The 26,208-nt window shown below is 45.4% G+C and overlaps 1 long non-coding RNA gene across 1 annotated transcript in view; it reads left to right on the top strand.

The window, feature by feature from the left end:
• The window catches only part of LOC136626864 (uncharacterized), a 44,828-nt gene extending 26,354 nt beyond the window's left edge, over positions 1-18,474 (top strand). Inside the window, exons 2-3 of the long non-coding RNA XR_010792693.1 lie at positions 12,480-12,659; positions 18,319-18,474. This is a non-coding gene — a long non-coding RNA (uncharacterized lncRNA). The remainder of the gene's footprint in view (positions 1-12,479; positions 12,660-18,318) is intronic.
• Positions 18,475-26,208: the final 7,734 nt, after the last annotated feature.

Genomic DNA, 26,208 nt, shown 5'->3' with positions numbered 1-26,208 from the left:
TCTCCCCATCTCTATTAAAGAAACAGGAGAGTGCCCCAAATACTCTTCCCCCTATAAAAAAAAAAAAAAAAAAAAAAAAAAAAAAAAAAAAAAAAAAAAAGGGGAAAGCAGTAGAATGACCATGTTCTAAAAAAAAAATTCATATTAAACCGTGCCCTACGCAAGAGTCTTAGCCTTAGCTATCTCCAAAATGGTAAAGACAAAAGATAAAGCAGTCTCTACGCCCGGACAGCAGATAAATTCCAAGAATCAACCCGACTTACAGCGCTTTTTAAAGAAACGTAGCGCTCAATCTCCAGCAGGCCCTTCCAAGAAAAACCCACCGCCGGTTACAGAAGACGATAATATGTCGGCTTCTGATATTGACAGCGACAATGATACAGAATGTAGCAGTGCACATAGATCGAGTATAACCAAGAACTTTCTCAAAAAAGCGCTAGCGCAGGCGCTACATCCTATACTGAAAGAACTAACAGAAATAAAAACAGAAATCCACCAAATAGGTAACAGAGTTGAAGATCTGGAGAATACGTACACTGATCTCATCGCGCAAACAAACGATTTGACCGACCATGTAGATACACAAAGAGACCAGATTGACAGAGCCTTAGTCTTAATTGAGGATCAAGAAAATAGAAGCCGTAGACGAAACATTAGACTTAAGGGTATTCCGGAGTCTATTTCAACTGATGCCTTAAGAAGTGCTGCCGCAACCATATTCACTGACCTCTTAGGCGAAGAACGAGCCAGCCAGATCATCATTGAGAGAATTCACAGAGCCCTAAGACCCAAACCAAAAACCGGAGATCCTCCGAGAGACATAATTTGCGGCCTACTCTCTTTCAATGATACCCATGCAATATTAACAGCATCTAGAGACAGAAGCCAATTAAAGTATCAGGACGTTGTCTTCCAAATATACCAAGATCTGGCTCCTTCTACCCTCGCAAAGAGAAGGCAACTTAAACCCCTCCTTGAGGCACTTAGAGCAAAGAACTTACAGTACGCATGGCTCTTTCCTTTCGGCCTGGCGATTCAGAAAGACGGTAAACGGATCACCATACACACTCCGGCTGATCTGGAGAAAGCTTGGAATGTGTTGGGGATCTCGCCAATCCAGATCACTTCATGGATGCCTCTGGGGGGGAGGGATGGGGACCGGAGACTAGAGAAGCAGACCCCTTGGAAGACCGTCTCACGCTCCAAATCCCCCAAAAATAGGAGATCCAGAGCCAGGCTCGACTTCCAGCAGGCACAGAGTACTGAGACCCCCATACTGCAAGATGGTTGAGAAACCGAATGGTGTCAGAGCTGAAGCAGACGATGCAGCTCACCTGACTGACATAGACCTGTCGTCCTTTGGAACTATCATATCCAGAATGTGTATGACTTAAACTAACTTCAACTTATCTGGCTCCCCGGTCCCCTGTGTTTTTTCTTTTCCCTTCCTTCTTTTCAACCCTCTCATACGCAGTAGAGGACCCGTTCGAGACACGCTTGCAGCGAACCCGAATTCGCCTTGGAGGGAAAGACAAAGCTAGAACAAGAGACTTGATCTACCTCTGATAAGTACCGCCATGCACCACCACCTGTTTAATTACACTTAATCTTTGTGGCGCCCTTTCGGAGACTAGTCACCACAAGGCTATGATATGACATAAAGGTGAAGGTGTTGTCTGGTCTCGGAAATGTGACACTCTCCGATTGGCCCGTTTCTTATTTCTGAGACGGGCTCGACCCAGCGGACGTTAGAACCTGTCTTCTGCCTTTTTACTTCTTTTCGCCTCCTGGCGATGATGCGAGCCGAGGCCCATCCGGTGACCCTTCCGAAGAGTTGACTTACTGTTTTCATATATGCATTGTTGGGTTGTGTCTGGCCTCCTCCCCGCTCCTCCCTCCACACGTCGTGTGTCTGGGGGGGCCGGGTGGCGGTCACGCGCATACCTACAGTGTCAGTTGGTATTTTGGAGTTAATTGATACTTGACACAATGTTTTACGCACAGACATAATTACGCTCGCTTGTTATATTTGAGATGGGCCCGGCCCAGATGGCGCTGGAGCCTTTCTTCTTCTTTTTTTTGCTCCTTTTCGCCTCCTGGCGACTCTGCCAGTCGAGGCCCCTTCGGCGACCCTTCGGAAGATCTACATTATTGGTTCAATGTATGCATTGGTGGGCTGCGCCTGGCCTCCTTCCCGCCCCTCCTCCCACGCGGCATGTATTTGGGGGGGCCGGGTGGTGGTCACGCGCACACCTGCAATGTTAGTTTGTATTCTGGGGATACTTGATACTTGACATGATGTTTTATGCACAGACATAATCACGCTCGCCTGTTATATTTGAGATGGGCCCGGCCCAGTTGGCGCTGGAGCCTTTCTTCTTCTTTTTTTTGCTCCTTTTCGCCTCCTGGCGATACTGTGAGTCGAGGCCCCTTCGGCGAGCCTTCGGAAGATTTACCTTATTGGTTCAATGTACGCATTGGTGGTTGCGCCTGGCCTCCTTCCCGCCCCTCCTCCCCCGCGGCGTGTATCGGGGGGGCCGGGTGGTGGTCACGCGCACACCTGCAATGTTAGTTTGTATTTGGAGATATTTGATACTTGACATGATGTTTTTATGCACAGACATAACTATGCAAGAATTTAGCATGCTAAGAAAATTTCATGTTGTTTATTAGCACTTTTATGCATTAAGTAGGGCACGTTCCACCTACAACACTTAATACACTTAGTTTTACGATCCTTTTCCTCATTTTGAGAAGGATTGTTTTTCTACCTTACTCCCGGACTCCACTGGGAACACTCTCATAGAATTCCTTGTTTTTTTTTGTTTTTTTTTCAATTCAATCAATTTTCTTTTTCTCTCTCTCTCCCTTCCCCTGTCTCTCTTTCCCCTCTCTTTCCTCCCTCAGACTCCTTCTTTCCCCCCTCCCCTTCTATTACCCAACTCGAAGACCACACCTAACCCAGCCAAAATAATACGTTTGGCTGTTTTGGTACTTGCAGCATAAACGTATTCACCCGCACCTCAACCCATAATGGCGGAAGAATACAAAATCACAACCCTAAACGTAAAAGGTATGAACTCACCTCAAAAGAGAAGTAGAATAAGGTGGCTCCTTAAAAAATTAAAATCCTCAATAGTCTTCTTACAGGAGACTCACATCAAAGGTGAAAACACCCCAAAACTTTCTAAAAAAGAATTTGATAAATGGCACTTTAACAATCACCCCTCAAGCGCGTCTAAAGGAGTTGCTATAGCACTTCACTCCTCGGTTCCGTTCATCCTTGAGAAAAAATTATCAGACACAGAAGGGAGAATGCTCTTCCTAAAGGGTAAAATTCACTCCGAAACATATACTCTGGTGAATCTCTATACTCCTAATCAAAATCAGATTGCATGGCTGCTGGAAGCTTTAAACAAACTCAAATTATTTGCAGAGGGCAAGATAATAATAGGAGCTGACCTTAACCTCACCATAAACCCCCTTCTAGATTCATCCTCAGGGAAATCCCAGATATCTCAGAAAGCGCGGAAAAAATTAATTAGCTCACTCCAAAACCTTCAAGTCATTGATGTTTGGAGAACCCTTAACCCGACAGTTAAAGACTACTCATTCTATTCCCAAGTACATAAATCGCATCAAAGAATTGATTATATCTTTATCTCCTCAGCCTCAATGCACCAAATAAAAAACCCGAATATAGGAAACATAACAATCTCTGATCACGCACCTGTAACAGTCTCTCTTACCAAACCGAGCTCAGTGAGCAAAAACTGGTCATGGAGACTAAACGAATCTCTGCTGGAAAACCAGGAAATAGCGGAAAAAATAGCTAAAAATTTGGACCTTTTCTTTAAAGAGAACGTTCAAACTCAAGACAAACAACCGCTGGTCTGGGAGACTCACAAAGCGGTGATCAGAGGTATATTCATAGCCCTAGGAGCAACTCAGAAAAAACGTAATCAAAAGGAGATTGACGACATACTTTCACAGATTTCTATACTAGAACGGATAGCAAAACAAAAAAAAAGCACAAGAAGCCCAACCTAAATTAACAGCGCTTAGAGAAAAACTCAAAGATATTTTAAATAATAAATTCGCTAAATCCCTACTATACTTTAAACACCAGTTGTATGCACACGGCAATAAGGGAGGTAGACTCATGACCTCATACATCAAAAAAGCGAGGAGTAAAACATACATCCCCACAATTGCTGACAGAGCGGGAAAATTACATCACAGTTCCATAAAAATAGCTCAAGCTTTTCGAGAGTTCTACACAGACCTATATAATTTGAACAAACTAGACAACACTGAACTAGAAGATAAAAAGAAAAAAATTGAGGACCTACTTGCCCCATTAGCTCTCCCAAAACTGAACGAGGAAGAGGCCTGCGACTTAACAAAACCAGTAACTTTAGAGGAACTCACATCTGTCTTAAACAGCTTCGCACAACATAAAAGCCCTGGGCCAGACGGCCTCCCACTGGCCTATTATAAAAAATATCAGGGAATTATCTTACCTCAATTGGTTTCCTCCTTCAACGCCCTGCTAGAGGGAGCACAACTACCAAAACAAGCCCAAGAAGCTTACGTTACCCTTATACATAAGGAGGGGAAGGACCCCCATTTGTGCAGTAGCTACCGACCCATTTCGCTTCTAAATTTAGACGTCAAAATATGGGCCAAACTAATTTCTAGAAGAATTAATAAAATAATACCGAGGCTAATTAACGAAGAACAATCTGGGTTTGTAGCTGGTCGAGAGGGGAAAGACAACTCTGCGCGCCTTCTTCACATTATGAGATACGCCAAGAATAAAAAACTACCCCTAGCCCTGCTAGGTATTGATGCTGAAAAAGCATTTGATAGAGTAAATTGGACCTTTATGCGAGCTGTATTAGATAAATTTAATTTCCCTCCCTCCCTCACACGAGCTATTTTCTCACTATATTCGAACCCGCACGCAAAAATAAAAGTCAATGACATATTCTCCCTACCCTTTTCAATCTCAAATGGAACAAGGCAAGGCTGCCCCCTATCCCCTACTCTTTTCATCCTCTCAATAGAAATTCTGCTGCAGATGGTTAGACAAAGCAAAGATATACAAGGCCTAAAATTAGACCAACATCAAATAAAAACTCTAGCTTTCGCAGACGACATATTATTCATTCTAACAAATCCCGAAAAGAGCCTGAACAAAATCAATGAATTATTGCAATTGTATGGTACAGTCTCAAACTTCAAAATAAATGCCGCCAAATCTACTGTATTAAACATCACACTCCCTGTAACAGCCGTAAAAACACTACAGGCATCCTCACCCTTCAGCTGGGCCAAAACTTACATCGACTATTTAGGGATACGGATTACAAAAAACTTAGAGAATCTGTATAATAAAAATTTCGCTCCTCTTCTAGAAGAAGTGATGATGTTACTTAAAACATACAACTTACCATTCTTAACCTGGTTTGGCAGGAAAAACCTGATCCAAACATATATTGTACCAAAAATTCTATATAAACTCCAAATGATTCCAATTCGCCTACCAAACTCATTCTTCAAATGCATTAAGTCAAACTTCTCTAAATTCCTCTGGAATAATAAGCGTCCTCGCCTTTCACATAAATTGCTAACACAGAAAAGGGAGAGAGGAGGAATAAACCTACCAGATATCGAAAAATATTATAAAGCTATTCAGCTCAACAGATGGCTTGAATTAGTGAATCCATCTAAAAACCAAGTCGTAAGCTCTCTGGCACATGCCTCATATGGAACAACCTTCTCAAAGGACTTATGGTGCCCCTCAGGCAAAATTTACAAAAAAGCTACAAATGACCCACTTATAAGCGGTGCCTGCGAGATTTGGGACCTTCTACAAGAAGAATTAGCTCCTTTCCCCTCTCCTATAACACCCTTAACCCTTGTTCCAGGGATTTTAAACATAAAGCTGGATAAACATACAGAAAAACTTTGGACCCTTCTAAACAAACTTACAATAAACGACTTGTGGTTTCATCGGGCATCCAGAGATACACAACTCACTGAAAATCTACTAGCTCTGGTCCCGCATCCTCCTCTCGACCATCTACAGACCTTGCATTTATCAAAAACCCTTGATAGGTTCAATAGAACATTTTCATCCTCCCGCCCGCTAACGGATTTTGAAAGAGTGGCCACAGCCAGACAGACACACAACAGGAAACTCTCAACTCTCAAAAAGAAATTCATCGATCGGCAGGATATTTCCAGACCCACATTTATTAGATCCTGGGAAGCAGAACTTAAGATTAATTTGTCAGATAAAGAGGTTAAAACTATCTTAGAAAACGCTCATGGACACTCCAGGTGCATCAGATTGCAAGAAAATCATTATAAGTTACTAACACGCTGGTACAAATCTCCAGAATGGCTTTTTGCCTACAAACTCGCGAACTCCAATACATGCTGGCGATGCAGTGAACACATCGGCTCTCTGGTGCACATCTGGTGGTCCTGCCCGCGAATAAAACCCTTCTGGGATCAAGTTGAGACAAAGATACAAGACATAACTAGCAGCGACTTTAGCCTCCTCCCGGAGCATGTCTTTCTTGCTAAACCGTCTGCAAACTTCAAGCCCTCCAAAATAAACTTGATCACGCACCTTTTAGCAGCAGCAAAAACTCTTATTCCCTTAAACTGGCTTCAACCCCAAGCTCCCACCTTCTCGCAGTGGCTGTCAAAAGTCAACGAAATCCGTAGATTTGAGGAATTGTCGAGCTGGGCAAACAGAACGCATACACAATTTAGGGAAACTTGGAGTTCTTGGACTAATTCTTAGACTTAGCTGTAGGGTTTGGAATAGCCTATTATCTTAGGTTGACACAGCCGATTAAGACGTAAGCTGATTACTGACACGTTTCATACCTCTTTCTCATAAATGTTACACCGCCGGAGATGCAAGAGGTGCCTACCCCCTATCCCCCCCCCCTCCCCCCCCCCTTCCTTTTCACCGCCCTCTATCCTCTCTTGCCCTCCCCACCTCTCCTGCACCCCACAACTCTAACTCTATTATTACTTTCTTTCTACTTTTCTCGTTAAAAAAAAAATAATAAAGGAAAATCGATCTCGTTTCTGGATTTTGTTCAGCTAAGATTATATGCAAATATTATTACCTGTAATGTTACGAATTGTTGTTCATATTTGACTTCCTTCAATAAACAAAGAATAAACAAAAAAAAAAAATAAATATGAAAAGTTAATAGGTCCCAACTCGATTATTCAATTCTAAGCACAAAAGAATTAGTGTCCAAATTTTACGTACGTAATCCAATTCTCTCACTTCCTGATGTCATTTTATATAAAGGAAACGTCGCATGGTTGCCTCCCCGTGGTGTTTCCAGGGTAACGCAGAGAACTACGCAAAATGGTGAACATATGTTTTTCCTCAGTATCTCTAAAGTAACCACGACTTCATAAGATTTTCCGTGTGAACACCAGATAAACACCAGTACCAAATTAACTCGGGCGAAGCCGGGTATATCAGCTAGTATATGTGTATATATATATATATATATATGTGGTGTGTGTGTGTGTGTATATATGGATTTTTATAGTGTACAAAAGAAGAATATTTAAAAATTATCCTTATTAATTTCATTGTCATATCACCACAAAATAATTTATATTGTCCAAAACATTATACATGGGATTTGGTAGGAGAAAAGTATTTCTCATCACAGACAGGAACAGGCGACTTAAAGAAAATAGAGCGACCAGGAACATGGACTCCAACAGCACCTATGAAAAAAATAAAACCTAGAAAAAACATATTATACCAGCGAGAACATAGCTTACGCTGAAGGGGTGGTGGTGTCAGCAGTGTTGTTGGAGTTAGAGCAGCAAGTCCAGGATTTGTCCTCGTCTAAGCTTCCGGCTGGGAAGCTTTTTGTTCCAGTTCATCTAAGGTTACAGGTGCTGGCTGAGATTCATAGTTCAGTATTGGCCGGGCATCCGGGAGTTAATAATACCCGTAGGCTACTCTCTAGAATGTTTTGGTGACCGTCATTACGACGGGATACGTTTAGTTTTGTTTTGCAAGGTGTGTGCCAGAACCAAGTCACCTTGCAATCGGTCGGCTGGTAAGTTATTACTATTGACCTGTTTCCTATGAGACCATGGACTTCATTACGGATTTACCACCTTCCGATGGCAACACTGTTGTGTGGGTGGTAGTGGACCGGTTTAGTAAAATGTGCCATTTTGTGGCACTCCCCGGTTTACCTAATGCCAAGACATTGGCGAATTTGTTCATTTGCCACATCGTTAGACTACATGGTTTGCCAGAGAATATAGTCTCCGATCGTTGCGTACAATTTGTTTCCAGCTTTTGGCGAATAGTCTGCTCTCGTTTGGGTGTCCAGCTTTCGTTTTCCTCGGCATACCATCCTGAGACCAATGGGCAAACTGAGAGGTGTAATCAGAACCTGGAGCAGTATTTATGTTGTTATGCCTCGGAAAATCAGGAGGACTGGTCGAGGTTCTTACCACTAGCAGAGTTTGCTCTAAACAATAGACCACTGGAGGCTACGGGGACTTCACCGTTCTTCTGTAACTACGAATTTCACCCATGTTTTGGCCCCCTTTCCAAGAGGGTTTCGGAGGTACCGGCAGCTAATGAGTTTTGTTCTGATATTGAGGACAGGTGGGCGGAGGTCCAGAGAAATTTACAGTGATCCGTTCGGCGCAGCAAGCGAGTTGCAGACAGTCACCGCTCCGAGGGGGCGGGATTCTGTGTTGGAGACTTGGTGTGGTTGTCTACCAGAAATATAAAACTCAAACAACCGTCCGCTAAACTGGGCCCGCGATTTATCGGTCCGTTTAAAATAATTAAGATTAACGCAGTGGCCTTCCGGTTAGAAATCCCCAGCATGATGAAGATTAACAATGTGTTCCATAAATCTCTGCTCAAAAGATTCATCGATTCTGGGAATGACTCACCACCCCCGGCCCTGTGCTAGTGGATGGGGAGGAGCAGTTTGTAATAAGTCGCATTCTGGACTCCCGTCGAGTCAGGAATTCCCTGCAGTACCTGGTGCACTGGCACGGTTATGGCCCAGAAGAGAGGTCTTGGGTTCCTGCCATCGATGTTCATGCAGATCGTCTGGTAAAAAAAATTCACAGATTGAATCCAAGTCGTCCTGGTCTTAAGGGTCCTGGGTACTGTTGCAGCTGTTCTGGGGTCTTCGCCTTGTTTTCAGGCCAGACCAGGTTTTAGCAGTGGTGCTGCCTTTTCTGGGGTGTTTGGGTAAGTGATGTCAGTCCTCACCTGTCTCTGAGTGGCCCTGCCCTATATAAGCTATGCTAGAATTGACCTCAGTGCTGGTCAATTTCAGTTTCCTCCTAGGTTCCTGCTGAGTAGCACAGCCTGCCACTGGAGCTCAAATCCTTGCTGCAAACTGCTGCTACAGCTAAGTACTACTGCTGGTTACTATGTACTGTTCCCTTTTATTATCAGGGCTCTCTGGTAGGGATGTATTAGTGGCCTAGGTACGAGTGTTGGTCCGCACTTGTCGGAAGCGATTGGCCCGCTGAGTAGTCAGGGCTTCCTCCCAGGCTAAGGGTTGGCAGGGAAAGGTTTTCCTTAGTTTGTGTTTTCATTGCACAGTCCTGTTTGATTGTGTTGGGCACAGTGTGCTTATTCTTACATTTGTTAATGTTGCATGTCCGGTCAAGATGCAACAATCATGACTAGAAATATGGCAGGCATATCTTCCCGATTGGAGGACCTCATGCAGAGATATGACCAAAATGGGGAATTATGATTTTCATAGCTCATATGAATCCAACCCTCCCTTCTATGTATGACTTCAGAGGGGGCAGGGGGAGGTGTGTTCTGGGGAAACTTTTAAAACTAGGAGCTCACAGAGGACGGGTTGTCAGACCATGGATATATGGTGCTGCATATGGACTGTCCCATTTTTGCTTCTAGGAACTTTGCCAATCAGACCCTTTGGGCCGTGTATCCCAAATCCAGGATCTTTCTTTTATTTTATCCTGTTTATTTTAAAAATTCTGTCCTGTTGTGTGTATTCCTGTATATACTTATACTTCCATGTAACATCTTTTTCTGTATACACACACACACACACACACACACATATATATATATATATATATATATATATATATATATATATATATATATATATTGCACTGCTAGTCCTTTTCTAGGATAAATCTACAATTTATTAGTTAATCTTCGGAGTTCTGATTCGTCAGCCTAAGTCTGGGTTCCAGCTTGACGGTGATATTGTAACAAGCTGCTAGTGGCAGTGTGTATTTGTTTGGGTATTGCAAAGCGCTGAGTCCTTAGAATGGAGCAGAGGGTTGCCTGAGCTTCCAGTCGGCATGCTTGCAGAACCCTGGGAAAGCTGGGTACAGATCCACCTGTATTCTGAAGATTCCATGCTTGTAATACTGCTAGAGTAATCAAGGCTCAGCTGTGACAAATTGATAGCGCGAGAGCGCTCTGAATCTGATCTGCGCTACCTCTAGTAGCTCAGTAATTGCAGATTACCACACAGTCTGTAATCATCCAAGAAGAACTGCCGACCAATAGCTGATTTGTAAATGCTTAAAGCAAAGTTCCCGAGAGTCCCAGGCTCTTGTGCAGTAAAGTCTCAGGCCCTTTGCTAGGTGTTCAAGCCAAGTATTTGCCAGTGTCTCACCGAACAGCATCATGGGAGTAGTAGGTCGGTGTAGTCCCTAACAGCCGTTATACATGTACACATGTTCAGCTTTTATCAAGGCCGACCTCACATACGATCTGACTCCAAGGCAATCCTCATAGCCTGCCTGTAGGACTTGATACATGGTTCAGCAGTGTAGAGTTCAGCGTTCTCTCACTGTTACAGTTGTTTGTAGCTGGGCATACAAATGATGGTAACAACCTCTGAGAGAGCCCCTCCGCAGTGTCGGTCAAGCACTTTTCAATCAATGGACTTTTGGCAGCTTCTCCTCTTCCATACTCTGGCGGTCTCTGCTTCCTGCTGTAGTTGTTACACTCTCATCCCCTCTGTGTTCTCCTCAGCACAGTTCCTTACCTGCTCAACCCCCAGTATGCGTCCCTGTGGTGCAGCACAGTTTTATATGGTGCTAGGGATGCTAAGAACTCTGGGGACTCCTGGGGGAGGGAGTCTCTGCTCTTGATCATCTACCCGTAGTAGTATTGAGGGGGTTAACTCTCTCGGCACAGTTTTTTCTGCCGCATTATGTGCCCCATTTCCCTGCCATGCGCCTAAATGTGGAGAACGGCTATCTTCTCCTTTTCTTCACTTTCCTATGTCTTGGAGAGGGGGCAGGCTTATCACCGCTGATGCTGCTGTACGTTGTGGTGGCTGTAGGGGATGCTCTAGTAAGGGGGGTGAGCAGAGCATTGCTCCCCTCTTACAAATGTGTCACAGTGTTGTAGAGTCCAATGACACCCCGGCTGTTTCTTCAGAATGCAGATACTGTATTATACCGGTACATGTGTGTCCAGTGGAATCATTTCCCAAGACTGAACTCTGGATTAAAGGATACATCGGTATTAGTGTATCTTGATGCCACCAGGAACTCTGTAACATGGCAGCATTGACAGCTCTTAATGTACGTGTAAGAAGCAAAGTAAGCGTCAGCCTAAGGCCCCATGGCACTGAGGAATCTGTGCACACTAGGCAGCTAGGATTTTCGTATCTTCACCCTATCAGGAGCTGGGGGTGTGAGAGGGGTGTTCCTGCTGTCAAACCCCTAGCTTCCGGTGGCATCAAGATATACTAATACCGAATACATCCTCTTATACAATCCACACAGAGGCATTCCTTCCTCATCTAAATACAATCTGATTGGTTACATATCACCCCGGCGCAGTAGCTCTTTAACCCTACAACTGCTGCCTCATCTCCTGCCCTAAAATAGCAACCCCCACCATCTGACTTGCAACAACTTCCATATCGAAATCCCAGCTACAACGGATCGGTATGATTTTTATCCGGCTGATTTTAAAAAGCTTTAGATTTTATTGTCAAAAATGATTTTAATACCAAAGTTTTTACTTATTTCTATGTATGAGATTTGTCTGATGGCAGCTGCCAGTGTCGCCCGTCTCATGCTTACTCTATTATATATGTGTGGTCTGCTATGATTGTACGTAATGTAGACGTCCCCACGAGGATGAGACGCGTAATACCGTACATCTACAAACCAACGTCTTCACCACTTGTAATTGTTTTGGACTCCTGCAGTTCCAGCGGCGTCCAGCAAGCAGAGGAGAGCGATCTGCACCCTCCTTCCTCGTAATCAGTACTGCGGAGTAACACTGCTGCCGGGGGTCCCTCTCCGGGGGTCCTAGCACAGACCTCCATCACTTCTCTGCTCCCATATATGACCCAGTACAGCGGCTGCTCTGATCATTCTGCAGACGGATATTATATAATCTACCCTGAACTTTTATCTTCCAGAACGATGTAAGAGACCGTCAATAAGTAACCTGGAAAACATCACGCCAAATACGGAATATTACAGCGCGGGCGATACGGTGACCTTACAGTGTAAACCGGGATATTATCCATCATCTGATAGAATACAGTGTAGAAATAATGGGAACCGAGATTACTGGACATCATCAGCTGTATGTATAGGTGAGTATGACCCCTGACCCCGGTGTGACCGCTGTACGTATAGGCGAGTCGACCCCTGACCCCGGTGTGACGGCTGTATGTATAGAGGAGTACGACCCCTGACCCCGGTGTGACTGCTATATGTATAGGTGAGTACGACCCCTGACCCCGGTGTGACCCCCTGTATGTAAAGATGAGTACGACCCCTGACCCCGATGTGACTGCTGTATGTATAGAGAAGTACGACCCCTGACCCTGGTGTGACCCCCTGTATGTATAGGTCAGTACGACCACTGATGCTGGTGTGACCATTGTATAAATAGAGGAGTATGACCCCTGACCCACGGTGTGACCGCTGTATGTATAGAGGAGTACGACCCCTGACCCCGGTGTGACCGCTGTATGTATAGAGCAGTACGACCCCTGACCCCGGTGTGTCCGCTGTATGTATAGAGGAGTACATCCCCTGACAACGGTTTAACCGCTGTATGTATAGAGGAGTACGAACCCTGACCCTGGCTTAACTGCTGTGAGTATAGAGGAGTACGACCCCTGACCCTGGTGTGAGTGCTGTGAGTATAGAGGAGTGCGACTTCTGACCCGGGTGTGTCTGCTGTATGTATAGAGAAGTACGACCTCTGACCCCGGCGTGTCCGATGTATGTATAGATGAGTACGACCTCTGTCGCCAGTACGTCAGCTTTATGTATAGAAAAGTATGACCTCTGACCCCGGCGTGTCTGCTGTCAGTATAAAGGAGTACGCCCCCTACCCCGGTATGACCCCCCTGTATGTATAGAGGTGTATGACCCCTGACCCCGGTGTGTCTGCTGTATGTATGGAGGTGTACGACCCCTGACCCCGGTGTGTCTGCTGTATGTATAGAGGTGTACGACACCTGACCCCGGTGTGACTGCTGTATGTATAGAGGCGTACGACCCCTGACCCCCGTGTGACCCCCTGTAAGTATAGGTGAGTACGAACACTGATGCTGGTGTGACCATTGTATAAATAGAGGCGTATGACCCCTGACCCCGGTGTAACCTCTGTATGTATAGAGGATTACAACCCCTGGCACTAGTGTGATCCCCTGTATGTATAGGTGAGTACAACCCCTGACACCGGTGTGACCCCCGTATGTATAGGTGAATACGACCCCTGACCCCAATGTGACCGCTGTATGTATAGAGAAGTACGACCCCAGACCCCAGTGTGACCCCCTGTATGTATAGATGAGTACGACCCCTGACCCCAGTGTGACCCACTGTATGTATAGATAACTACGACCCCTGACCCCGGTGTAACCTCTGTATGTATAGAGGATTACAACCCCTGACACTAGTGTGATCCCCTGTATGTAAAGGTGAGTACAACCCCTGACACTGGTGTGACCCCCGTATGCATAGGTGAGTATGACCCCTGACCCCGGTGTGACTGCTGTATGTATAGGTGAGTACGACCCCCTGACCCCGTTGCGACCGCTGTATGTTTAGAGAAGTACGACCCCTGACCCCGGTGTAACCCCTGTATGCATAGGTGAGTATGACCCCTGACCCCAGTGTGACCGCTGCATTTATAGAGCAGTACATTCCCTGACCCCGCTGTGACCGCTGAATGTATAGAGGAGTACGACCACTGACCCTTGTGTGACCGCTGTATGTATAGAGGAGTACGACCCCTGACCCTTGTGTGACCGCTGTATGTATAGAGGAGTATGACCTCTGACCCCGGTGTGTCCACTGTATATATAGAGGAGTACGACCTCTGACCCCGGTGTGACCACTGTATATAAAGAGGAAGGCGACTTCTGACCCGGGTGTGTCCGCTGTATGTATAGAGAAGTATGACCTCTGACCCCGGTGTGTCCGTTGTATGTATAGATGAGTACGCCCCCTGACCCCGGTGTGACCCCCTGTATATATAGAGGAGTACGACCCCTGACCCTGGTGTGACCTTTGTATGTATAGAGGAGTACGGCGCCTGACCCCGATGTGAGCGCTGTATGTATAGAGGAGTACGACCACTCACACTAGTGTGACCTCTGAATGTATAGAGGAGTGCGACTTCTCACCCGCGTGTGTCCGCTGTGTGCATAGAGGAGTACGACCTCTGACCCCGGTGTGACCGCTGTATGTATAGATGAGTATGACCTCTGACCCCGGTGTGCCCACTGTATGTATAGATAAGTATGACCCCTTACCTCGGTGTGTCCGATGTATGTATAGCTGAATACGACCCCTGACCCCGGTGTGACCGCTGTATGTATAGAGGAGTATGACCCCTGACCTTGGTGTGTCCGCTGTATGTATAGAGAAGTATGACCTCTGACCCCGATTTGTCTGCTGTATGCATAGAGGAGTATGCCCCCTACCCCGGTGTGACCCCCCTGTATGTATAGAAGAGTACGATCCCTGACCCCGGTGTGACCCCCTGTATGTATAGAAGAGTACGATCCCTGACCCTGGTGTGACCGCTGTATGTATAGATGAGTACGCCCCCTGCCCCGGTGTGACCCCCTGTATGTATAGAAGAGTACGATCCCTGACCCCGGTGTGACCCCCTGTATGTATAGAAGAGTACGATCCCTGACCCTGGTGTGACCGCTGTATGTATAGATGAGTACGCCCCCTGCCCCGGTGTGACCCCCTGTATGTATAGAAGAGTATGACTACTGACCCCGGTGTGACCGCTGTATGTATAGAGGAGTATGACTACTGACCCCGGTGTGACCGCTGTATGTATAGAGGAGTACAACCCCTGACCCCGGTGTGATCCCTGTATGTATAGATGAGTACGCCCCCTATCCCGTTTTGACCCCCTGTATGTATAGAGCAGTACGACCCCTGACCCCGGTGTGTCCGCTGTATGTATACAGGAGTACGTTCCCTGACAACGGTTTAACCGTTGTATGTATACAGGAGTACGACCCCTGACCCTGGTGTGACCTCTGTATGTATAGAGGAGTGAGACTTCTGACCCGGGCGTGTCCGATGTATGTATAGATGAGTATGACTCCTGACCTTGGTGTGTCCGCTGTATGTATAGAGGAGTGCGCCCCCCTACCCCGGTGTGTCCGCTGTATGTATAGAGGAGTACGACTACTGACCCCGGTGTGACCGCTGTATGTATAGATGAGTACGCCCTTGCCCTGGTGTGACCCCCTGTATGTATAGAGGAGTACGGCCCCTGACCCCGGTGTGTCCACTGTATGTATAGAAGAGTACGAACCCTGACCCCAGTGTGTCCGCTGTATGTATAGAGGAGTACGACCCCTAACCACGGTGTATCCGCTGTATGTATAGAGGAGTACGTCCCCTGACAACTGTTTAACCGCTGTATGTATAGAGGAGTACGACCCCTGACCCTGGTGTGACCTCTGTATGTATAGAGGAGTGCGACTTCTGACCCGGGTGTGTCTGCTGTATGTATAGAGAAGTACGACCTCTGAAACCTGCGTGTCCGATGTATGTATAGATGAGTATGACCCCTGACCTTGGTGTGTCCGCTGTATGTATAGAGGAGTGCACCCCCTACCCCGGTGTGTCCGCTGTATGTATAGAGGAGTACGACTACTGACCCCGGTGTGACCGCTGTATGTATAGATGAGTACGACCTCTGACGCCGGTATGTCCGCTTTATGTATAGAAACGTATGACCTCTGACCCCGGCGTGTCCGCTGTCAGTATAGAGGAGTACGACCCTTACCCCAGTGTCACCCCCTGTATGTATAGAGGTGTACGCCCCCTACCCCGGTGTGTCTGCTGTATGTATAGAGGTGTACGACCCCTGACCCCGGTGTGTCCGCTGTCAGAATTGAGGCATACAACCCCTGACCCTGATGTGATTTTACTTACTGCAAAAATTATGATAAATAGCAATAAATATAAGGTATTAGTTTATATTTTGGCCAAAATCTGTGAGCTCAAAACCTCCTCGTTATCGTGTGGATTTCTACCCATTTACAAATTTATCGATGCTAAGGGCATATCAACTCGGACATCTCTGCTAGCGCCCATATTTACCTTTATACTAATACAAGGACATACAAGACAGGAGCAAACAGCACAATTGTCTGCATTCTGCTGGGAAGGGGTGTGTACCATGGCATCAGTGGAGATCCTCCAGGACCCTTAGAATCAATATGTAGACCAACAACAATAGTCTGAGCACAGGGACCATCACTATGGAATGCAACTGGATGACCACCGGTGTCAGAAGAAGCGGCAGGCACACCTGCCTCCGACACACTTATAGGTCCATCAAAATCACAAGCTGAGAAAAAAAAGAATCTGAAAAAACAGAAGTTTTTAATTCTGTCACCACCGGTCAAGAGCTTCCTGACTCATAGGATCAAGAGGCATCCAGACGCCATACACATCATGGGGCACACAGGACATGGAACCAGATGACGGCAGGTGGGAGTCAGAATCTGGTGAGCAGATCAGTCTACAAAGACACAAACAAGGAGGATGTGTACCGTACAGAGGACAATCACATACAGCTCAGTGGGAATGGAAGAAGGGTGTAGTACAAGATCAGAGCTGGAGGTTCTGATAAACATCTCCATCCAACAGAAAGATCGAAGTGTGCAGGGGCAGAAGCCAAGAAGAGAATGTCCCAGGCTGGTGAATGTAGGTCCAACTCCACCATTGGCTTGATAAGCTGCCAGCTTGCACTGAAACGCGTTGCCGTTATTGTTCTTAACTGCATTTCTAAAAATTAAGAATCCACCAAATTTGTAGATCTGCTGGAGCACTTTATCTACACCATCGGAGTGACGATCTGGATTACCATTATTAGGAGGGGGTTTCTGTGCATACCATAGCCCGCTCTTTCAAAGTACGTCTCCGTTTCTTGCCTTGAAATGCCACTTTGGTTCTAGGGTTTTGTCACTTGGATTTCCTATGAGCGCAGGATTTTTACTACTTATGTTTTTTCCTTTGTTTCATTTTTCGGGGAGTCACTCTCTTCTAAGAGGTTCCCCGTAATCCGTGCAGCTCTCCTTCTTAACAGTGGATGCCACCAACGTAGGAAACAGCCACTCAGGATTTCCTTCCAGGACCACAGGTGAGGCACCTGAAGACCTGTACAGGGTCTAGGTGTCCTCAGGTGAGTCTCGACCATCAACGCTCCGAGGCGCTTTCCTATTTCTACAAAGAACTCAGTTCTGATGAAGGTGGAGACGCTCCATGGATGCCATATTCTTTCTCATTGCTCAGGGATGAAGTGTTGTTACCCATACACCTTTCCTGGTGATGTGGCCGGGAGTAACAGAGGTTTTGCATTTACTTCTACAGTCACACGTACAGGTTTCAAGTGTTTTTATTTTGTTGCTATTGCATTTTTGGCACATTTTCAGTAAAAATGAAAGAAAACAGTTTTTTCCCCGTCACAAAAAAAAAGAAAAATGCAAAAAAAAGTTACATAACCCACATAGAAGCCTTCACGTCACATCACCAGCTGACTGCTACATGATTTCTATGCCCAAGATAATGTTTTTGTACTTTTTGAAGAATCGTGAGCCGTCCCTGCAGGCAGTAGATCCCTGATGTATTGGGGGGTTCTGAGCGCACGTCAGACACGTGACGGGGGTTACTATTCACCTTTGGGGTTCTGCTTTGTGTTCATGGAATGTGGAAAGTTTTATTCATCATTAATAATATTTCCCTCTTTCATGTTAGAAGTGAAAGTGATGGAGAAGAAGGTGACGGATTCCAGCCTCAGCCTGAATATTGTCTGCACCCCCGATCAGTGCGAGACCCCCGGGGCATCATATATATCCTCCTGTATTTACAAGGGACATGTCAATATAGCCTGCCGGAATGGAAAATCTGTGACCTTCCCCGGTCTGGAGCCGTTTACACAATATACAATCTACATCGACGGTCACTCTGGTCCGTCGTGGGTCAATCTGCATACATTATATGTCAGCACTGATGAATCAGGTGAGACTCCACTCTACAGTATATGGATAATGACCATTACCCAGCATGCCTGGAGTAACCAGCTCTGCTGCAGCCGGAGATCGGCAGCACTTCTCTAATAGGATTATAGCGGTTTATGTAGAAGGAAAGTGTTCAGAATGTAAAGAGCTGGACTTGTCACTACTAAGGGTTAATCTCCCTCTGGGAAAATAGGAGAAATGTGTGTTTTCAGTGTTCTGATGGTTCAATATTGTTTAATATCCTGTTAGAGGGGCTGACTTGATGTCTATATTGGAGTTGGTGACCGGAGAGTGTAATAAAGAGGGATAGAACTGACTCAGTTACATATTTGGTGAAGTTGTCCTGCCTCTCGGCTGCTGGAGGACCCCAGAAGCTTATAAGCCCCCTTGCTCCGTTCCGCCACCTTCAGAATGTAGACCACATGAGGTGTAGCAACAAGTGCAGAAAGCTGGTTGGGGGAATCAGAACAATGGTCATACAACCTCCTTCCTGACCCGAGAAAGGCGCCGGATACAAGGCTGCAGGATTCCTCCGAGGCCCCAGTGAGAAACCTACATAAGCAGTGCGGGGATTTGTGTAGAAGCAGCGGTATCTCCAGTCACCACCTCTGAGCCCGGATGTTGGAAACTGGCTGTAAGGAATATCGTCCTGTACGCCACCTGAGGCTACAGTAAATGGAAGTGCTGCCCTTTACCTCTTCCTGACTCCTGGAGCTCCTTTCCGCTGGGGGACCTGCACCAACGTACTATGTAACATCATCCGCAGTAGCAGAGACCAGCACACACCATCTTATCCTCCATCACTCACTGCAGTGCAGCCGGGTGGCAGTAAGAGACTGCAGCCACAGTTATATTAGCTTCTTCCACTGTCCTGCAATAATGGGAATTAGTGAGCCAGACTGGGGCAAATCTCGCAGAGATCAATGTCCTACTCCCACCCAGTTACACTACAGTGTAAAGTTGGGGTACTTGAGTATTATAGGCTGGCCTCTGCTCCTTGGGACGGTATCCCGGTGTAGTGCAGTGTGTGTTCCCCAGAGAGCTTAGTCCAAGGAGGCAGGTGGGGTAAAAAAACTAATAGGTTCATTGAATATCCAAATGGTAAAGGGTTAACAAAGCCAATTGCAGTCAATCCTCAAATATCCAAGATGAAGGTGGTGGCTAGAAGAACACTGCCTAAAATCCCATTATTCTTGTGACAAGTCTTGCAGCTGGTACGTCTCTTCTGTCCCCTACAATGCACACTTGTGACTACACCTGGTCTGCTCTCTTCTGTCTCCTAACCAGCTATCTGCACAATGCACACTTGTTACTACACCTGGTCTGCTCTCTTCTGTCCCCTAACCAGCTATCTGTACAATGCACACTTATTACTACACCTGGTCTGCTCTCTGCTGTCCCCTAACCAGCTATCTATAAAATGCACACTTATTACTACACCTGATCTGCTCTCTTCTGTCCCCTAACCAGCTATCTGTGCAATGCAGACTTGTTACTACACCTGATCTGCTCTCTTCTGTCCCCTAACCAGCTATCTGTACAATGCACACTTATTACTACACCTGGTCTGCTCTCTGCTGTCCCCTAACCAGCTATCTATAAAATGCACACTTATTACTACACCTGATCTGCTCTCTTCTGTCCCCTAACCAGCTATCTGTGCAATGCAGACTTGTTACTACACCTGGTTTGCTCTCTTCTGTCCCCTAACCAGCTATCTGTATAATGCACACTTATTACTACACCTGGTCTGCTCTTTTCTGTCCTCTAACCAGCTATCTGCACAATACACGCTTGTTACTACACCTGGTCTGCTCTCTTCTGTCCTCTAACCAGCTATCTGCACAATGCACACTTGTTACTACACCTGGTCTGCTCTCTTCTGCCCTCTAACCAGCTATCTGTACAATGCATGCTTGTTACTACACCTGGTCTGCTCTCTTCTGTCCTCTAACCAGCTATCTGTACAATGCACACTTGTTACTACACCTGGTCTGCTCTCTTCTGTCCATAACCAGCTATCTACACAATGCACATTTATTACTACACCTGGTCTACTTTCTTCTTCCCCTAACCTGCTCTCTGCACAATGCACGCTTATTACTACACCTGGTCTGCTCTCTTCTGTCCTCTAACCAGCTATCTGTACAATACACGCTTGTAACTACACCTGGTCTGCTCTCTTCTGTCCCCTAACCAGCTATCTGCACAATGCACACTTGTTACTACACCTGGTCTGCTCTCTTCTGTCCCCTAACCAGCTATCTGCACAATGCACACTTGTTACTACACCTGGTCTGCTCTCTTCTGTCCCTAACCAGCTATCTGCACAATGCACACTTGTTACTACACCTGGTCTGCTCTCTTCTGTCCTCTAACCAGCTATCTGTACAATGCACACTTGTTACTACACCTGGTCTGCTCTCTTCTGTCCAAAACCAGCTATCTGTACAATGCATGCTTGTTACTATGCCTGCTCTGTTCTCTTCTCTCTCTTAACCAGCTATCTGTACAATGCATGCTTATTACTACACCTGGTCTGCTCTCTTCGGTCCCCAACCAGCTATCTGTACAATGCATGCTTGTTACTACACCTGGTCTGCTCTCTTCTGTCCCCTAACCCGCTGTCTGCACAATGCATGCTTGTTACTACACCTGGTCTGCTCTCTTCTGTCCTCTAACCTGCTATCTGCACAATGCAGACATGTTACTATACCTGGCCTGCTCTTTTCTTTCCCCTAACCATCTATCTGTACAAGGAATGCTTGTTATTACACCTGGTCTGCTCTCTTCTGATCCCTAACCAGCTATCTGCACAATGCACACTTGATACTACACCTGGTCTGCTCTCTTCTGTCCATAACCAGCTATCTACACAATGCACGTTTATTAATACACCTGGTCTGCTCTCTTCTGTCCATAACTAGCTATCTGCACAATGTACGCTTGTTACTACACCAGCTCTGCTCTCTTCTCTCTCTCTTAAACAGCTATCTGTATAATGCATGCTTGTTACTACACCTGGTCTGCTGTCTGCTAACCAGCTATCTACACAATGCACGCTTGTTACTACACCTGGTCTGCTCTCTTCTGTCCCCTAACCAGCTATCTGCACAATGCACGCTTGTTACTACACCTGGTCTGCTCTCTTCTGTCCCCTAACCAGCTATCTGCACAATGCACACTTATTACTACATCTGTTCTGCTCTCTTCTGTCCCCTAACCAGCTATCTGCACAATGCACGCTTGTTACTACACCTGGTCTGCTCTCTTCTGTCCCCTAACCAGGTATCTGTACAATGCACGCTTGTTACTACACCTGGTCTGCTCTCTTCTGTCCTCTAACCAGCTGGCTGTACAATGCATTCTTGTTACTACATCTGCTCTTCTCTCTTCTGTCCTCTAACCAGCTATCTGCACAATGCATTCTTGTTACTACATCTGGTCTGCTCTCTTCTGTCCTCTAACCAGCTATCTGCATAATGCACACTTGTTACTACACCTGGTCTGCTCTCTTCTGATCCCTAACCAGCTATCTACACAATGCATGCTTGTTACTACATCTGCTCTTCTCTCTGCTGTCCCCTAACCAGCTATCTGCACAATGCATTCTTGTTACTACACCTGGTCTGCTTGTCATCACCATGCCATCACCATGCACATGAATAGATCGGTAATTGTTAGCATGTAATTGGTGTAATGGACAGCTTGCCAGTATAAGGTTGCGGTCACGTGACTTTCGTGATGACGTCAGCGTCACGAGTCACATGATGCGTGTCGTCAGAGTCACATGACCTACATAGCGGTCATGTGATACGCCGATATGTATCAGCTCATACTGCATCAATTGCCGGCCTTGCCCGTGATGTCACAAGTCACGTGGCGTCTGACGCGAGTGGCACATGATCTGAAGCGTGGTCATGTTAGAGAAAAATTCTTCACAGTATGACTGAACTTGGCAAGTCGCAGAACGGGAAAATATATAACCATCTATGGTAAAACAGCACAGTGACAATCAATCCTACAGTCATAAGGAATACCCGATGTTAGACATATCAAACACGCATCTTATTGTAAACGTGCTCACAGCGCCATATTACTAGAAGACACTAAGTAAAACTGGTAAATTTGAATAAAGGTATATTATTAAAAATATAGAGTGATTAGTCTAGAAAAGAGAAACCAAATACTGGCACTACAAGATCACTTATATCTGGAATCATTAAACAATAAAAGTAGCGGAATAACCCACAAACAAGTCCAGTCCAGGTAAGGATGCTATTAGGATTTATTAAAGTAAAAATACGTGCACATATGTGACAAGAATTTATCATCATTTAGTCAGTAATTAAACAAGATATTGTTGCCCATCTTGAATAAAGGAATAATGCGCACAATGGGCATAAATAACATCACCACCTGGTGTAGGATTCCAAACCCAATTCAAATAGAATAATGTATTTGTCATCTAGTACCAACAAACATATACAGAAGCAAATGAGAATGAACACTATCAGTGCGCTTCAAATGGGATCAGAGTCTCCTAACGGGTGCTGGATGGACCTTCCATTCAAAAGATCAAAATGATCTTAGAAAAAGAAAATGAAAGAATTTTTTACTAATACCTAATAAAATGGAGAGAGGCCAAACTTACATAGTTGGAATACAAATACACAAAGGAATAAAAACATTTAGCAAAACTGGTTAAAATCACTTTAAAATCAGATACCATAAGTTAAATATATGGGGAGAATGTATACTGTAGGTGAAGTCCATTCGGACTGAGGGTGTCCAAATTAAATATTCATTCTAGTTCCTTCTTCTTTAATGCCTTTTCTCCATCACCCCCCCCCCCCTAATTGATTGATGTATGTGATCAATAGCATGGAATTTAAATTGACTAATAGAGTGCCCCATTAAGATGAAATGCTTGGGGACAGGGAGGTCTAATTTTTTCGTACGAATCGTGCTTTTGTGTGAAGTCATCTGTGTTCTTAGTTCACCTGTGGTTTCCCCTATATAGAGAAGCCCACAGGGGCATATGATCACATAGATCACAAACGTGGATCTACAAGTAAAGTGTGCCTTGATTTTGTAATTCCTCTCCGTACGTGGATGACTAAATGGGTCACCGCATATTAGGTTATTGCAACACATGCAATTACCACATGGGAAGTTGCCATTTTTTGGAGGGGCAAGGTATGTTTGAGTAAACAAGCTTGAAGGTGGTTTATAGGCACGAACCAGATTGCCTCTCAGATTGGGCGCCCTTCTAAAAGACATCAAGGTGGTCTGCCCAATTCTTCAATCTTCGGATGGCCAGAGGACAGAATGTGCCAGTGTTTTTTCAGAATCTTAGACACTGATTTACTGTTTGGGCCATATGAGGAAACGAATGGAATCCTCGAGGTTCCTCTATCATGTCCTTTTAGGATAAGTAAATCACTACATGGAATCATTTTCGCCCTGGCGGCTGAATTCAGAACAAGCTCACGTGGGTACCCCCTATTAATACATTTTTGACTCATTTCATGTAATCTGGTGTCTACCTCTTCATCATTACTGATTCAAAGAACTCGCAAGAGTTGACTCCAGGGGAGGGAATCTACCATTTTTCGTGAATGACAGCTGTCGTAGCGTAGGATGATATTTCGGTCTATGGGTTTTGAATAAATATGTGTAATGAGGGACTGATTCATCACACTTATACTGACATCCAAAAATTGAATTTCGGTTTGTGCAGAATGTAAAGTAAATTTCAATTCGGGATATAGATCATTAATCCGGGAATGAAATTGGGTCAGTTCTTGTGCTGTACCCTTCCACAAAATGAAAATATCATCAATATACCTCCACCATCCCAGGACATGTGCCCAGGATGGGGAGGTATAGATGAAGTTACATTCCACGGAATCCATAAAGATATTCGCATATGTTGGGGCCACATTGGACCCCATCGCGGTGCCGCACAATTGTTGATAGAACTTGACCCCATGTACAAAACAATTGTTGGTCAATATATATTCCAACAAATCCAAAATGAATTGAATTTTCATGGCTGGCCATGTAGAAGACAGAAGCACATCACGTACAGCATTTAATACCCTTTCATGTGTAATATGGGTATAAAGGGAAGTGACATCCAGCGTTACCAGCCAAGTATCTTCCGGTATATCCAATGCACTGATCTTATTCAGAAAGTCGCTTGTATCCCGGATATAGGATTTGGCATTCTGCGCAAATTGCCGTAAAACACGGTCTAAAAATGTTGATGGGTTACTGAATAAAGAGTCACTTTCTGATATAATAGGTCTGCCCGGAGGATTGACAAGGCTTTTATGTATTTTTGGCAAGATGTATATACAGGGAGCAATTGGAAAAGGAACAATCAAAAAAATAAAAAAATAAAAATCGGCCAAGGCCCGATCGACTGTGCCTGCCAATACAGCCTCATCAATCAAAGATTGCAACTCACGTTGTAGGCGACCCGTGGGGTTAAATTCCAATGGTAGATATGCTGAACAATCTGAGAGTTGTCTCTCAATTTCCCTTTCATAGTCAATGCTATTCATGATCACAATAGCTCCCTCCTTGTCCGCCTGTTTGATATCTAATAGAGGTATCATTACTCAATTTGCGGATAATGGCCCTATCCCTGTGGCTAAAGTTGGATCTATGTTTGCGTCTAAAGTCCTGTGAGCTCAGTTTCTATAAATTGTCATCTTAGTGTTTTCTGCTTCTTACTTGCTTTTTGCTCTTATTTGATTTCCCCCTTTTTATCTGCAGTCCCTACAACTCCAGAAATTGTGCAGACCCCCACAATGGAAGACGGTACCATACTCTGGAGGCTCTCTGATAACCGGGGGATCATTACTGGCTTCGAGGTAAGAAGTCCATGACCGGCTACACTGATTCATACAGAAACTTCGGTTTATTTCTACCACCGCCAAGATCACAGACACCAAAGCCCTCATCAGTCCCGCTATCTGATGTTTTATCTCGAGAGCACCTGATACAACTACTGAAGCCTTTGATTTGTTACACCGGGTGTGCTTGAGAGAGCAGCAGATCTGCACATGTGCTTTCATGAAGGATTTTATCCCCTCCTTTGTTGTCATAAATATATATCTATATGTCCGGTGTCCGCATCATACTCTCATCCCCTATCGTGACAAGTACTTAGATGTTACAGTACGAATAGAAGCCTTGTCTAGGTGTCACAGCAAGGCACTTGGCTACCCGGCTTCCTCCATCACAACCATACATAGTTATAAATCATCCTCCAGATCTCCGCTTAGGCCTAATTCCCATGGACGGAAATCCGCAGCTATAGGCTCTGTTGAACCTAATAGCGCAATGCTCACAGTGCGGATTCTGTGAAAAAACTCGTAATCACCCGTGGCATACTCTATTTGCCGCGGGCGGCTTCCATTGCAGTCAATGGAAGCCGTCCGTCACGCTATCTTCCGCTGTAGCACAGCGGTAGATGGCGTGAAACTGCTTCCCCTCCCACCGACGCCCGCGTTATATGATGTGGCCAGCGCGTCATGTAACGCTGTGGGCATGTCATATGACGCTGCCAGCGCATCATGCGCATGCACGCGGGCACGGGAGGCGGGACGTCGGG

Source organism: Eleutherodactylus coqui, chromosome 5, assembly GCF_035609145.1.
Source record: "Eleutherodactylus coqui strain aEleCoq1 chromosome 5, aEleCoq1.hap1, whole genome shotgun sequence".
In the NCBI taxonomy this organism is placed as follows: Eukaryota; Metazoa; Chordata; class Amphibia; order Anura; family Eleutherodactylidae; genus Eleutherodactylus; species Eleutherodactylus coqui.
The sequence above is the reverse complement of the archived record's forward strand: the minus strand, read 5'-3'. Positions and strand labels throughout refer to the sequence as shown.